Consider the following 14,060-nt stretch of genomic DNA (forward strand, 5'->3'; position numbering starts at 1 on the left):
CTATAATAAAATTTTAAAAAATTAAATAATCAAAGTTTTGTACAAGTTCAGAATCCTACTTATGATGGAATAAAAAATGAAGTACTTAGCAATAAGCACTTAAAATTATAAAACAAGATAAAGAATTTGGAAGTCACTTGTATGTGTGCACACAGGCATGCATTTTAAAATGTTAATTCTTCTCACTTTGGTCAAAAAATTTAAAACAGTTTCAGTAAATACCCACAAGTTTAAATGTATTTTGAAACAATGACAGGTATACTCTAAATTCACTAGAAAATGAATAACAAAATAGGGAGACATGCAAAAGAATTTCAAATCTTTTATAAAACTAAAGTAGCAAGGAAGAATGGCATTTGCATGGTGACAGCCAAATAGGTGAAAAGAACAGAACTGAGCAGAAATAGAAACATTTAATATGCTCAGATTAACATTTATAAAAGGGCCAATGTAATGATTCAATGAAGATAGGAGACTCAGTTCTCTATAAATGATATTAGTAAAACTGAGTATATTTATTTTAAAAATCTCTAATTGCAACATTACAATACACACAATATACTAATTACATTTCTGAGACAAATCAAGCTTTTCATTTTTTAATTTAAAGCTCTAGTATCTTTAACATCAACAAAGAATATCTTTGCCATCTGGTAATGGTTTCTTTTGACATAAAATACATTAACAATGAAAAAGCCATTGGATGTTATTACATTTTAAAATATACTATTTTAGAAAGTGAATTTAGAAGGCACAAATTGGAAGGAAGTATCCACAATTCCTCTTTTTGAAAAGATAATTTGTGTTAAGCAACTCAGATAAAGCATTAATCTTTAGAATATATAAAGAACAAAAAGCTTAACACCAAAGAACAAATAACTCAATAAATGGGCTAAGGAACTGAACAGACACTTCACAGAAGAAGAAATACAATCAGTCAACAAATATATGAAAAAAGTGTTCAACATCTCTAGCAATTACAGAAATGCAAATCAAAACTGCTCTAAGATTTCATCTCACTCCAATCAGAGTGTCAATATCAAGAATACAAGCAACAATCGTTGTTGGTGAGGATGTGGGGGTAAGGTACACTCATACATTGATGGTAGGAATGGTGAAACCATTATGGAAAGCAGTATGGAGATTCCTCAGAAAACATGGAATTGAACCACCATTTAACCCAGCTATCCCATTCCTCAGTGTATACCAAATGACTTAAAATCAGCATACTACAGTGATGCAGGCACATCAATGTTTATAGCAGCTCAATTCACAATAGGTAAACTTTGAAACCAAAATAAGTGCCCTTCAAAAGGTGAATGGATAGAGAAAATGTGGAATATTACTCAGCTTTAAAGAAGAAGGAAATTCTGGCATTTGCTAGTGAATGGATGGAGTTGGAGAATATCGTGCTAAGTGAAATAAGCCAAAGTCAAAAACCAAAGACCCAATGTTTTCTCTGATATGCAGAGCTAATTCGCAATGGTGGATGGCTAGGGAATAATAGAGTTACCTTATATTAGATAGAGGCCAGTGAAGGAAGGGGAAGGGATGTGGAGGTAGGAAGGATAGTAGAGTGAAACAGACTTTATTACCTCATGTACATATATGACAGCATGACTGATGGGATACTACAACACATACAATCAGAAAAATGAGAAATTGCACTTCATTTATGTATGATTTACCAAAATGTAAAAATGCGTTCTACTGTCAAATACAACTAATAAGAACAAAATAAAATTAGAAATTAAAAAAAACATATAAATATGCTTTCAATTAAAAAATAAGAAAAAGTAGGTCCAAATCTTCAACTTGTTGGCTTAGGATCAGACTTCCTTAACAGGACTCCCATAGCACAAGAAATAAAAGCAAGAATCAACAACTGGGATAGATTCAAACTAAAAAGCTTTCTCTCAGCAAAGGAAACTATCAGTAATGTGAAGAGAGAGCCTACAGAGTGGGAGAATATCTTTGCCACTCATACTTCAGATAGAGCGCTAATTTCCAGAATACATAAAGAACTCAGAAAACTCTACACAAAGAATACAAATAATCCAATCAACAAATGGGCTAAGGAAATGAACAGACACTTCACAGAAGAAGATGTGCAAGCAATCAACAGATATATGAAAAAATGTTCAACATCTCTAGTAATAAGAGAAATGCAAATCAAAACTACCCTAAGATTCCATCTCACCCCAATTAGAATGGTGATTATCAAGAACACAAGCAACAATAGGTGTTGGCGAGGATGTGGGGAAAAAGGAACACTCATACATTGTTGGTGGGGTAGCAAATTAGTGCAGCCACTCTGGAAAGCAGTATGGAGATTCCTCAGAAAGCTTGGAATGGAACCACCATTTGACCCAGCTATCCCACTCCTTGGCCTATACCCAAAGGACTTAAAATCAGCATATTACAGAGATACAGCCACATCAATGTTCATTGCTGCTCAATTCACCATAGCCAGATTGTGGAACCAACCTAGATGTCCTTCAATTGATGAATAGCTAAAGAAACTGTGGCATATATATATACAATGGAATATTACTCAGCCATAAAGAATGATAAAATTATGGCATTTGCAGGCAAATGGATGAAATTGGAGAATATCATGCTAAGTGAGATAAGCCAATCTCAGAAAGCTAAAGGACGAATGATCTCGCTGTTAAGCGGATGAGGACATATAATGGGGGGTGGGAGAGGTTAGCGTTAGGGTTAGGGTTAGGGTTAGGGTTAAGAAGGGTGGCAAGAATGGAGGAAGAAATGACTGTATAGAGGGGAAAGAGGGGTGGGCGGAGTGGGGGGGAAGGAAAAAAATAACAGAATGAATCAAGCAACATTACCCTATGTAAATTTATGATTACACAAATGGTATGCACTTACGCCATGTACAGAGAAACAACATGTATCCCATTTGTTTACAATAAAAATAAATAAATAAATAAATAAATAAGCAAATAGTAGGAAAACTGAGCAAGAAGAAAAGGAATGTAGATGCTCAGGAATGTAAAGAGATATAATCCCAAGTACTGGGACTAAGACAGGTAGACTTACTAAAGAGGACAAGTGAGGAGATCTGGAGGCATTAGAGGATCTGAGAAAGAAAGTTGCTGTCTGGGTGGAGTGGGAATAGAGAGCAAAGGAAAAAGATGTTTGAATTCCCCTATCATGTTGCTTGGGAAGTGGACCAGGATCTAGTCTGTATCTGAGTGTTAAAAATGTCTCTGTGATGTTTATCCTTTGCATTAAAGTGAAAAGTGAAATCCTAAAAAAAATAAAAATAAAAAATAAGAAAAAGAGGTAAAAAGGAAAGAGACTGACACTTGGCAAAAAATATACAAATAACATTAAAATTATCAAAAGCATTTGACATCAGAAATTGTATATTAAATATATAAAGACATAGTACTACACACCCACTGGACTGGATAAAATTAAAAAGCATTTTAACATCAAATTTTGGCAAGACTGTGAAACAATGGATTCTCCCACCAACAGTGTTAATGGAAAGGAGCAAAATTTAGGTCAAGTGCAGAATCGTATACCTGTTATCCCGGTGACTGGGGAGGCTAATGCAGGAGGATTGAGAGTTCAAAATCAACCTCAGCCATGTAGTGAGGACCTAAGAAACTTAGCAAAACCCTGTCACAAAGTATAAATTTTAAAAAGGGCTGAGGATGTAGATCAGAGGTTAACAAAGTATAAATTTTAAAAAGGGCTGAGGATGTAGATCAGAGGTTAAGTGGTTCAATACCAGTACCACAGAATGTTTATGTAAAGGAATGCTATTCAGTATTAAAAATAGATGGATTACTTATAATGTGAAAGCATAAATAAATCAAAAATCCTTCTGCTGAGTTAATGATTTTAACTAATAACAAAACAATACTTACTATGTTATTCCATAGGAATTTTCAGAGCATGACATAAAATTATGGATTCAAAATATCAGGTAAATTGTTGCCAGAAGCTGGGAAGAGTCAGGTATCAACTGAGAAGTAATATAAACAGTTGTTTTAAGGTAATGAAAAGATTTCTCCATGTTTATAGTGGTTTAGAAATACAAATACACATTTGTCAAAAACATAAAGATGAGAATTATACATTTAAGCATAAATGCGTTTTGTCTTAAAAAACAAATTCAAGCTTGAAGAAAAGAACAGAATGATTATGGTTGTTGAAATTGGATGAAGAGAGTATTATCTTTCACTGTTTCCTTTTTATGTGTTTCCGATTCTCCATAACACATTGGTATAAGATGTAAATATACTTAAAATAAGTGTTATTATTATACTTTATAAAGTACTATCGCCTAAAAAAGTATCATTTGCTTTAATCGAATATTCAATTTTGGAGCTGAATTTAGTGACAATATTATAAGGAAAGCAAAAAATTCCAAAGTTATCATATTCAAAGTCACATTAAAAGAATGTAAAATAAATACCTGATGAAAGATTAAATATTCTCTGATTTCTTTTTTTTATTATACATCACATTTTATTATGCAAACATTAAGGTTTGACAACTGATATTTTGCTTCACTCAGAAAGCAGAAACAAAACGGACATTTTGCTAAGTCAAGGTAACAAGATATACAAATGCAGTGACCAGGTTATAAGTAAATAATCCTTTAATTTACAGGTGGAAAAACTAAGTCCCAAGGAGATAGATTACTTCTCCTATTTTCAGGTATAGTGGTTAAATTATTAAATAAAATAAACTTTTTTGCATACTCTTAACTTTAATGAGGCATGGTTTTCAGAAAAGATTAATTCATAAGAAACAAAATTAAAATAGCGCTTAACTAATTTCTAATGATTCAACTGTCATCGACATACACTGGAAAACTAGTGAGTCAGAATATTTTAATGCAAAATTCTCCTTCATCAGTTTCTAAAGGCATTCTATTTATTTTCCTAAGAGAACTATCTCATTTGAGTACGATTTATGTTTTTCATACTATTTACCTTTTACTCCTTTTTATGTGTACTCTCTGAAGGTTCCTCTCCTTTGTATCTGTAGTTGTGCCATCATTACAGGACAAGTATCTTTTTCAATATTTCTGTGATAGCAGCTCTGATTCTGGGGTCACCTTTATTTGACATATATAGCAATAAGAACATTTTATATCTAAAGTTTAAAGCATATAACAGTAATATAAAACTAATGTTATTTTTTGTTGCTCATAGTAGATTCAGAACCAGAACATCTCAACAGTATTGCTTACATTCACTATGCATTGGTAGATGTTGGCCTAACAGAAGAACCAACCTCCACCCAATATTCCAACCCTTCCCAACTTTCAATGTTGTAAGGGTACCAACTAATTTGAAGACCTCACGATTTAAAGGATTTCAAACATAATAACATGTACTATAATAGGAAATATTATGACCTGGTAATCCTCTTAATAGAGTGTTCATGCCAACTAATGTCCACTCAGTGCCCAAACTGACCTACAGACTCTCTCTATAGAAAAACCCATCTCTCTACTGTGGTACTGCGATTGATTGGAAATCAATTCATCTGGTGTTCAGGACTACTCACTTTGGACCCAGGCAAGCCTTAGTTTATGTTTTCACTCTTCCACTTACTAATGACCTTAGAGAAATCATTCCCTTAGCTTGATTTTATTTATCTGTGGAAGTTCAGAAAGTAATAGTATCAACCTGCATCACTCTACTGGTAATAAAGGAAATTGCATATCAGGTATCTAAAGAATGCCTTGACACTGGATCTTTATTAACATTTGCTGGAATAATGTGCCATTACTGTTATCCATGGGTATGGTTCTTTGTGCTAATATCTGATTCCTAAATAAAATGCAATATTTTACTAATAGTATGGAAAAGAAATTCATTATCCTAGAAGGGATAGTGTAAATTGATTCCCCATCATTTAATCTAAATTGAGGGTGAGAAAATCCATTCAATAAGATTAGAAGCCTGTTTCAAACCATATTCAAGATATTCTAGGCCCTTATTGCATATTTAGTTAAGTAATGAAAGTTAAAGCTTTTAGGATTCTTTTAAGGATACCCACTAGGGAAAGTCTTTCTTTCTGGGAGAAATTTGCAAGTAACTTGAATTTCATCCTGAAACATGGAATATATAGAATGAAATTGCCTTCATCAAAACAAAATGGGACTCTGTAGCTCAAATTTTCTTTCTTTTTTATTAACGGAGACTATGAAAACACTGTCATCTTTATAGAATATGAATATTGAACACAGATGCATACACATTAGAGCAAGTATTGACAACTCAGAGTGCAAAGCTCATCCCCAAAGCTTTCCAGCTAATGAGATAAAGCAACTGTTTCCAAGAGACCACTAATGACTACCAGCTGATCTGTCAGGTGCAGTCCATGGTTCTTACACGCATCACTCACCAGGGCCCACATCTGCAGTGAAAGTGCACTCCTTGCAGTGCCTCTTTCTGCAGGGTCAGGCTGGCCGTTGTGCTCAGGATTCCTGCTTTTATGCTACTCAAAGGAACACTGTGACAAGGAGGTAGCTCCCTGGAGAAGAACAGCCTGGGCCAATCTGATCAGGGACTGAGAGCATCTGAGAGCTTGGGTTGAGCAATCTGATCCCTGTTGGTTCAAAACTACATCTAAGGAACCAGGAATCCCTGTTGAATTTTCTCTCATAGGCGCACCAACTTTTTTGTGGTTTATCCTAACATTTTTATCTTCATTCATTCTAATTATTTTACCCATGGGTTTTTCTTTTGCATTTGCAATGTACTTTTTTTCAAATATGTACTCATAGTCATTTTTCATTCACTTTTCTGACAATAGGTATGCTCATTGTTTTATGTAATTCAATTTTTAATTACATAATATGTAGACTCCTAAAGTTTTCTTAACATGTGATTGTTTACATTATAGTTTATTTCTACATTAAATCATAGCAGAGATATTAAAGATATTGCTCTGGAACTCAGAAAATTCATTTCAAATTCTGTTGTGCAGTAGGTATATAGCTATGTGTAAGTTGCTTAAACTCTGATACTTGATTTACTATGAAATGTGAACTATGTAAAGGATCAAATGTACTTCTTAAATATTGTAAGTGGTTAAGAAATATTAGATGACATTTTTAGTAGTAATATTACTTCTTGTTTCATTCACCTCTCCCTTGCCCTCTGCCTCCAGCATATTCCCTAGAGTAGTACAAGCAAGGAAGTTCTAACTATAGAAAAAAATCCCTAACACTTTTCTAGGGTTGAATTCTAGCTAGTCCAAAAAGGGTCTTCCTTTAAGGATTTTAGAAAATTAGACACTGCAACCTTCTCAGTATTGGCGACTTTTGTTTGGGGCAAATTCAGCTCCAGGAGCTGCAGGGTTGAATTCCAGGAGGGGTTCCACCAATTGCGCCAATTCCTTCCATTCTGGCAGCTTGGCCAAAGCATCCGTTGTTGATGGGGTCAGTCCCAAAGTTCCATCTGGCATCACAGGGGCAGGTCCTGGGGGAGCTGGGGTTCCAGCTGGCACAGGAGCAGGGGACATGGCACTTCTGTTATTTATGCCCATATCACCTCCCATAGCCGTTTGGCCCATCCTTATCTCTCGCTCTTGCATCAGGGAAGGTCCCCTTGTATCCTCCCTGCTGTCACTGCCTTGTGTCTTCTTGTTGCTGATTCATTTCTTCCTCAGAGCTCCTATGCTCCTCCGCCTACCTGAGCTCCAGTTGCTTTCTTTTCTGTACTTCTTGGTTGTGCCTTCTGGTATTTCTCAAATAGTTTCCTCATTTCCCCCTTAGTGATGTCAGGAGGGAGATTACCCACAAAAAGATGGCTACATTGAGGAAAGATCTTCTCTCCTGGTTTCCTAAAATTCTTCAGGTCAATAGTCAAGGTTTCATTTTGGCTGCTGGCCTGTTACCCTTGTGCAGGTATCGGTGGTGTCTGGGGCTGCTGCTGTTGCTGATGGTTCCTTAGAATATGGTTCTGTTCCTCCAAATTAAAAGTTTTATGGCTCTGCATTTTTGCATTCCTGTACACACAGTCCTCTCCTCAGAATAACTACTACCAAGGTGCTTCTTCTTATCCTTACCCTATGTAAAGAGCCATTTATTTTTTACTAGTGGTGCCTTTTACCAGTCATTTATATGTAAAGTTCATGCATATATTTTTGTTCCATAGTTTTAAATGTATATTCAAGTTGTATATTTTTATTTACTCAGATTGGAAGACAGTTTCTAGTCTCATTCTAAAATGCTACTTATCTCTATACAATATTGATGTTAACATAAAATATTAGTCTAAAGTGTGTCAAAACAATTGTCCAAAGATGAACTCTACCAATTTATGGACATAGCATATTGTATGCTTTTTTTCCCATTTAGAGATGTGTTAAATATTTTGATGAAAATACAGCTAAAATTTGGAGATTCCTCAAACAAATAGGAATGGAACCACCAAATGACCCACCTCTCCCACTCCTTTGTGCATATCCCAAAGATCTATAATGAGCCTACTGTAATGACGCAGCCAAATTAATATTTATGGCAGCACAATTCACAACAGCCAAGCTATGAAATCAGCCCAGATGCCCATCAACAGATGAATAGATAAAGAAAATGTGATATATATATATATATATATATATATATATTCACAATGTAGTTTGACTTAGAAATAAAGAATGAAATTGTGACATTTGATAGTAAATGGATGGAACTGGAGAATATCATGCTGAGTGAAATAAACCAGACCCAGAAAGTAAAGGGTCAAATATTTTCTGTCATGTGCAGATGCTAAAACAAAATAAGAAAAAGGAAGAAAGAGGGAGGAGAAGAGAGAGGGAAGAGAAATAAATAAAGAGAGAGAGAGAGAGAGAGAGAGAGAGAAAGAAAGAAGAAAAGAAAGAAAGAAAGAAAGAAGAAAGAAAGAAGAAAGAAAGAAAGAAAGAAAGAAAGAAAGAAAGAAAGAAAGAAAGAAAGAAAGAAGGAGAGAGGGAGGGAGGGAGGGAGGGAGGGAGGAAGGAAGGAAGGAAGGAAGGAAGGAAGGAAGGAAGGAAGGAAGGAAGGAAGGAGAGAGAAAGGAAAGGGAAGAGAAGGGAAGGAAAAGAAAGGAAAGGAAAGGAAGAAATGAAAGGAATGTACAGAAAAGGAAGTAGGCACAAGAGTGGGATCACATGAAAATAGAAGAGAGATCAGTGGAATCAAAGAAGGGGATTGAGAGACAGGGAGGAGAGATGGGAAAAGGGAAGAACAGTGAAATGACTGTGTACATATATGAATATGCCACCTTGAATTTCACCTTTATGTATATCCTCAAGGCATTAATTAAGAAAAAAATGAATAATTAAGGCATTAATTAAGGAAAAAAAGTAAATAGAAAAATCAGTTAAGGGAAGAGAACAGGGGGAGGGGGACGGAAGGGAAAGGGGAAGTACTGAGGACTGAATTAGAGCAAATTTTAATCCGTGTTTGTATCATTATCTCAAAATGAACCCCAATAAGATATATATCTATAGTGAAATAATAAAAATGAGAAAAAGAGAAAATACTTTGCCAAAGAAAATCTGAGTTAGGTGTCTTTTGTTTCTGGGCCTTTTTGTTTTGCTTTAGTTAATACTGTCATTTTGTTGCTATGTTTCACTAGCTATGGAAATTAGTTTTATGCTTTTATTCCTTTTCTTTCCCACTGTTCTTACTCTCAGGTTTTATAACCCCAAGTCAACGATGTGGGCAACATGTTATACTGAAATGAACTGGAAACAATTAAAAAACAGTCTGAGCCTTTGCACCTTGTTCTGAGAATCTACCCTTATTAGCTTGGAGTAATATTGTTCTCCAGTGGAAAAAGGAGTTCAAGATTCCTTTATGCTGCCGCCTGGCCATATGTAACTTCAGTCTACAACAATCACCTCCTCTATGCACTTTATTCAAAGCCTTATCATTGCCTCAGTTTCCTCTGTTGTAAAACATGTTACTAAGTCGTGATTATTTCTTACTGAAGATATAAGAATTTAATAATGCTATATATTCCATAAATGATTGTGAATATTATTATGCTACTCACTTTTGTCAACTTCATGCATTTTACATGCAAAAACTATTTTATTTACCATGTAATTATTGACATACCTATATTAAATGCTTATTTGTTTGGATTTTTCTCATTAATGCAAATGAAAAAAATTATAAATCTGCATCTTCCCCCAGATAGTCTAATTTTACAATTTTCAGAGGAGAGAATAAGGTTCACATTTCCCCCTTATTTAAGCCTCTTAATATCTAACGCACAAATATGAAAATCTATTTCTGAAACTCCCTGCTGCTCTCTTCTAATGCTTAGTTTTGATGACATAAGTAACAGAGTTGAGACTAAGTAGTATGACAACATAAAACTTGGTAGGAAGAATTTGGATGAATAGAGGAACATTTCAGGTCATGAAGGAGAAAAATGCAGGTGTGGAGAAAGCCAGTATGATGCAGACCCAGGAGCCACAAATGCTCAGTGCCTCTAGTCAGACATCCCTGGAGGGTAGGTGGAGAGAGCATGGAGGATCTGGATGTAGGAGAAAATAATGGCTTGCTGCCAAAACAGGATAGAAATGGACCATGTGCCAAGATGATGTCAACTTTGATGCTGGCACAGGACAGGGAGGCAATGTCCATGTGCTCATGGAATGTGGGGGAATGATTTGATGTCCACAGAAGGGAAGTCTTCAGATACACAGAGCAAAGGGGACTGCAATGGATAAGGGCTTCAGGAGAACAACCAGTGAGATAGTTGGTACAACCCTGTTTGTCAGCACCAATGCGTAGTGAAGAAGGTTACAGATGGCCTTGGAGAGATCATAGGTCATGGCCACAAGCATAGCCGACTCCCATGCCACTGCCCAGGAGGAGGAGGAACATCTGGATGAGAGAGCCCTCAAATGTGCTTTCTCTCAGGTTGAACCAGAAGATGCTAAGCTCCTTGGAGATGGTGGATGTGGACAAGTCAGGTCAATAGATAACAAAATAACCAAGAAGTAGAATGTGGGATGGTGGAAAATGTGTTGAGTCTGAATCATAAAAATAATCATAATATTTCCCATAAAAACAGTCAAAACCAAATGGAAAACCAATCTGTGTATGCTATCTTCTAGCCCTGGAATTCAGAGGATAAACATAGAAATGTAACTGTGTGCCCTTGAATTGACCATGCTTCTGTGGCCTTTTAAAGCTCCACATGTCATAGACCAGATGTCTCACTCACAAACGGGCTCTGGCTCTTCTTACCCATCATTATTAATTTCCTACAGAATTATATAAGAATATAGTTAATCCTTTCTAATAACCAAGCCCATCTTGACATAATTGTATAACTCCTATGAAAACCTGTTTTTCTTGATTTCTTTAATTCAGTAAAGCTACTTAGATCTGTTACATTTATTTTCATTCAAATGTAAAAGCATAGTTAAATAAATTTTTATCAAGGATCAAAAGGAAATTAGACAAAGACTAGGTATTTGGCATATAGACATGAATCATGCATTGCAGTTTTTATTAAGAAAGTTCTATATAGCTTAGAAATTTTAAAATGACAATTAAATGTACAGTCTCTCTACAATTTTAGCAAGTACATATTCTTTTCCATTCTAGGCAACAATCATTTCCTATGGAATTGCACATCCTATGGAGGCAGAATTTGCACAAAATCATTTTAGAAGTTACAAACCCACCGTGAGGAAGACCTTGAAGTCAGAACCTGCACATCTTTCATCTTAAATGGCATAAATGCCATGAAGGTAGGTTCTATTTTAACTAGAAAATACACACTCTTTGTGGTTTTAATTGATGTAGTTGAGATGGCCTCAGCTAAATCTAGGTGGCCTCAGTATTATATTTCAATTTATTTTTATTTTTTAAATTTTTTGTTCATTTTTTAAAATATTTTTACAGACTGCATTTTGATTCATCATACACAAACAGGGTATGAATTTTCATTTCTATGGTTGTACACAGTGAAGATTCACACCATTCATTTGATCATACATGTACATAGGGTAATGATGTTTGTCTCAGTCCCCTATCTTTCCTTCCCCCACCCCCTCACCCCCTCATTTCCCTGTATACAATCCAAAGTTCCTCCATTCTTCTCTTACCCCCACCCCCTCCATTATGTATCATTATCCACTTATCACAGAAAACATTTAGGTTTTGGTTTTTTGGAATTGACTTATTTCACTTAGCATGATATTCTCCAACTCCATTTACCTGAAAATGCCAGGTATTCTTTATGACTGAATAGTATTCTATTGTGTAAATATACCACAGTTTCTTTATCCATTCATCAATTGAAGGACCTCTAGGTTGGTTCCACAATCTAGCTATTGTGAATTGAGTTGCTTATAAACATTGATGTGACTGTGTTACTATAGTATGCTAATTTTAACTCCTTTGGCCATAAACCGAGGAGTTGGATAACTGGATCAAAAGGTGGATCCATTCCAATTTTTCTGAGGATTCTCCACACTGCTTTCCAGAGTGGCTGCACCAATTTGCAACTCCACCAGTAAAAGTGTACCTTTTTCCTCATATTCACCCCAACATCTATTATTGTTTGTGTTCTTGATAATATCCTTTCTAAATGGAGTAAGATGAAATCTTGAGTTGTTTTAATTTGCATTTCTCTAATTATTAGAGATGATGAGCACTTTTTCATATATGTATTAATTGGCATATAGACATGAATCATGCATTGCAGTTTTTATTAAGAAAGTTCTATACAGCATAGAAATTTTAAAATGACAATCAAATATACAGTTCCTTGGCCCATTTATTTATTGGGTTCTTTGTATTTTTGGTGTAAAGTTTTGTAAGTTCTTTGTAAATTTTGGAGAGTAGTGCTCTATCTGAAGTGCGTGTGGAAAAAAAATTTTTCCCACACCGTAAGCTCTCTTTTCACATTATCGATTGTTTCCTTTGCTGAAAAAAAGCCTTTTAGTTTGAATCCATCCCATTTATTGATTCTTGCTTTCATTTCTTACACTCCGGGAGTGTTGTTAATGAAGTCTGGTCCTAAGCCAACATGATGAAGATTTGGGTCTAATTTTTCTTCTACTTGATACAGGGTCTGTGGTCTAATTCTTAGGTCCTTGATCCATTTTGAATTGAGTTTTGTGCAGAGTGAGAGATAGGGGTTTAGTTTCATTTTACTGCATATGGCTTTCCAGTTTTCCCAACACCATTTGTTGAAAAGGTTAATATTTTGACAATATTAATTCTGCCTATCCAAGAACATGGGAGATCTTTCCATCTTCTAAGGTTTTCACATTTCTTTTTTAGTGTTTTGTAGATTTCATTGTAGAAGTCTTTCACTTCTTTTGTTAGATTGATTCCCAAGTATTTTTCCTTTTTTTGAGGCTATTGTGAACGGAGTAGTTTTCCTAATTTCTCTTTCAAAGGATTTGTCACTTATGAATAGAAATGCATTAGATTTATGGATGTTGATTTTATATCCTGCTACTTTGCTGAATTCATTTATTGTGTCTAGAAGTTTTCTGGTGGAGTTTTTTTGGAGCAGCTAAATATAGAATTTTGTCATCAGCAAATAGTGATAGTTTGAGTTCTTTTTTTCCTATTTGTGTCCTTTTAATTTCTTTGGTCTAATTGCTCTGTCTAGTGCTTCAAGGACAATGTTGATAGAAGTGGTGAAAGTGGACATCTGTTTCTGTTCCTGTTTTTAGAGGGAATGCTTTCAGTATTTTCCTTTTAAAATGATGTTGACCATGAATTTAGCATAGCAAGCCTTTACAATGTTTAGATATGTTCCTATTATTCCTACTTTTTCTGGTGTTTTGAGCATGAATGGGTGCTAGATTTTATCAAATGCTTTTTCTGCATCTATTGAAATAATCATATGATTCTTAACCTTAAGTCTATTGATGTGATGAATTACATTTTTTGATTTCTGGATTTTGAACCAACTTTGCATCCCTGTGATAACCCCACTTGATCATAGTGCACTATCTTTTTAGCATATTTTTAATGTAGTTTGACAGAGTTCTGTTAAGTATTTTTGCATTTAGATCAATAGGGATATTGGTCTGAA

General features: G+C 35.0%; 1 pseudogene; it reads right to left on the minus strand.

Annotated features, from left to right (window-relative positions):
* Positions 1-7,302: 7,302 nt before the first annotated feature.
* On the minus strand, positions 7,303-7,994 carry LOC124959574 (non-POU domain-containing octamer-binding protein-like; annotated as a pseudogene).
* Between the last annotated feature and the right edge of the window lie 6,066 nt (positions 7,995-14,060).

This window comes from Sciurus carolinensis, chromosome 11 (assembly GCF_902686445.1).
Source record: "Sciurus carolinensis chromosome 11, mSciCar1.2, whole genome shotgun sequence".
Taxonomy (NCBI): Eukaryota; Metazoa; Chordata; class Mammalia; order Rodentia; family Sciuridae; genus Sciurus; species Sciurus carolinensis.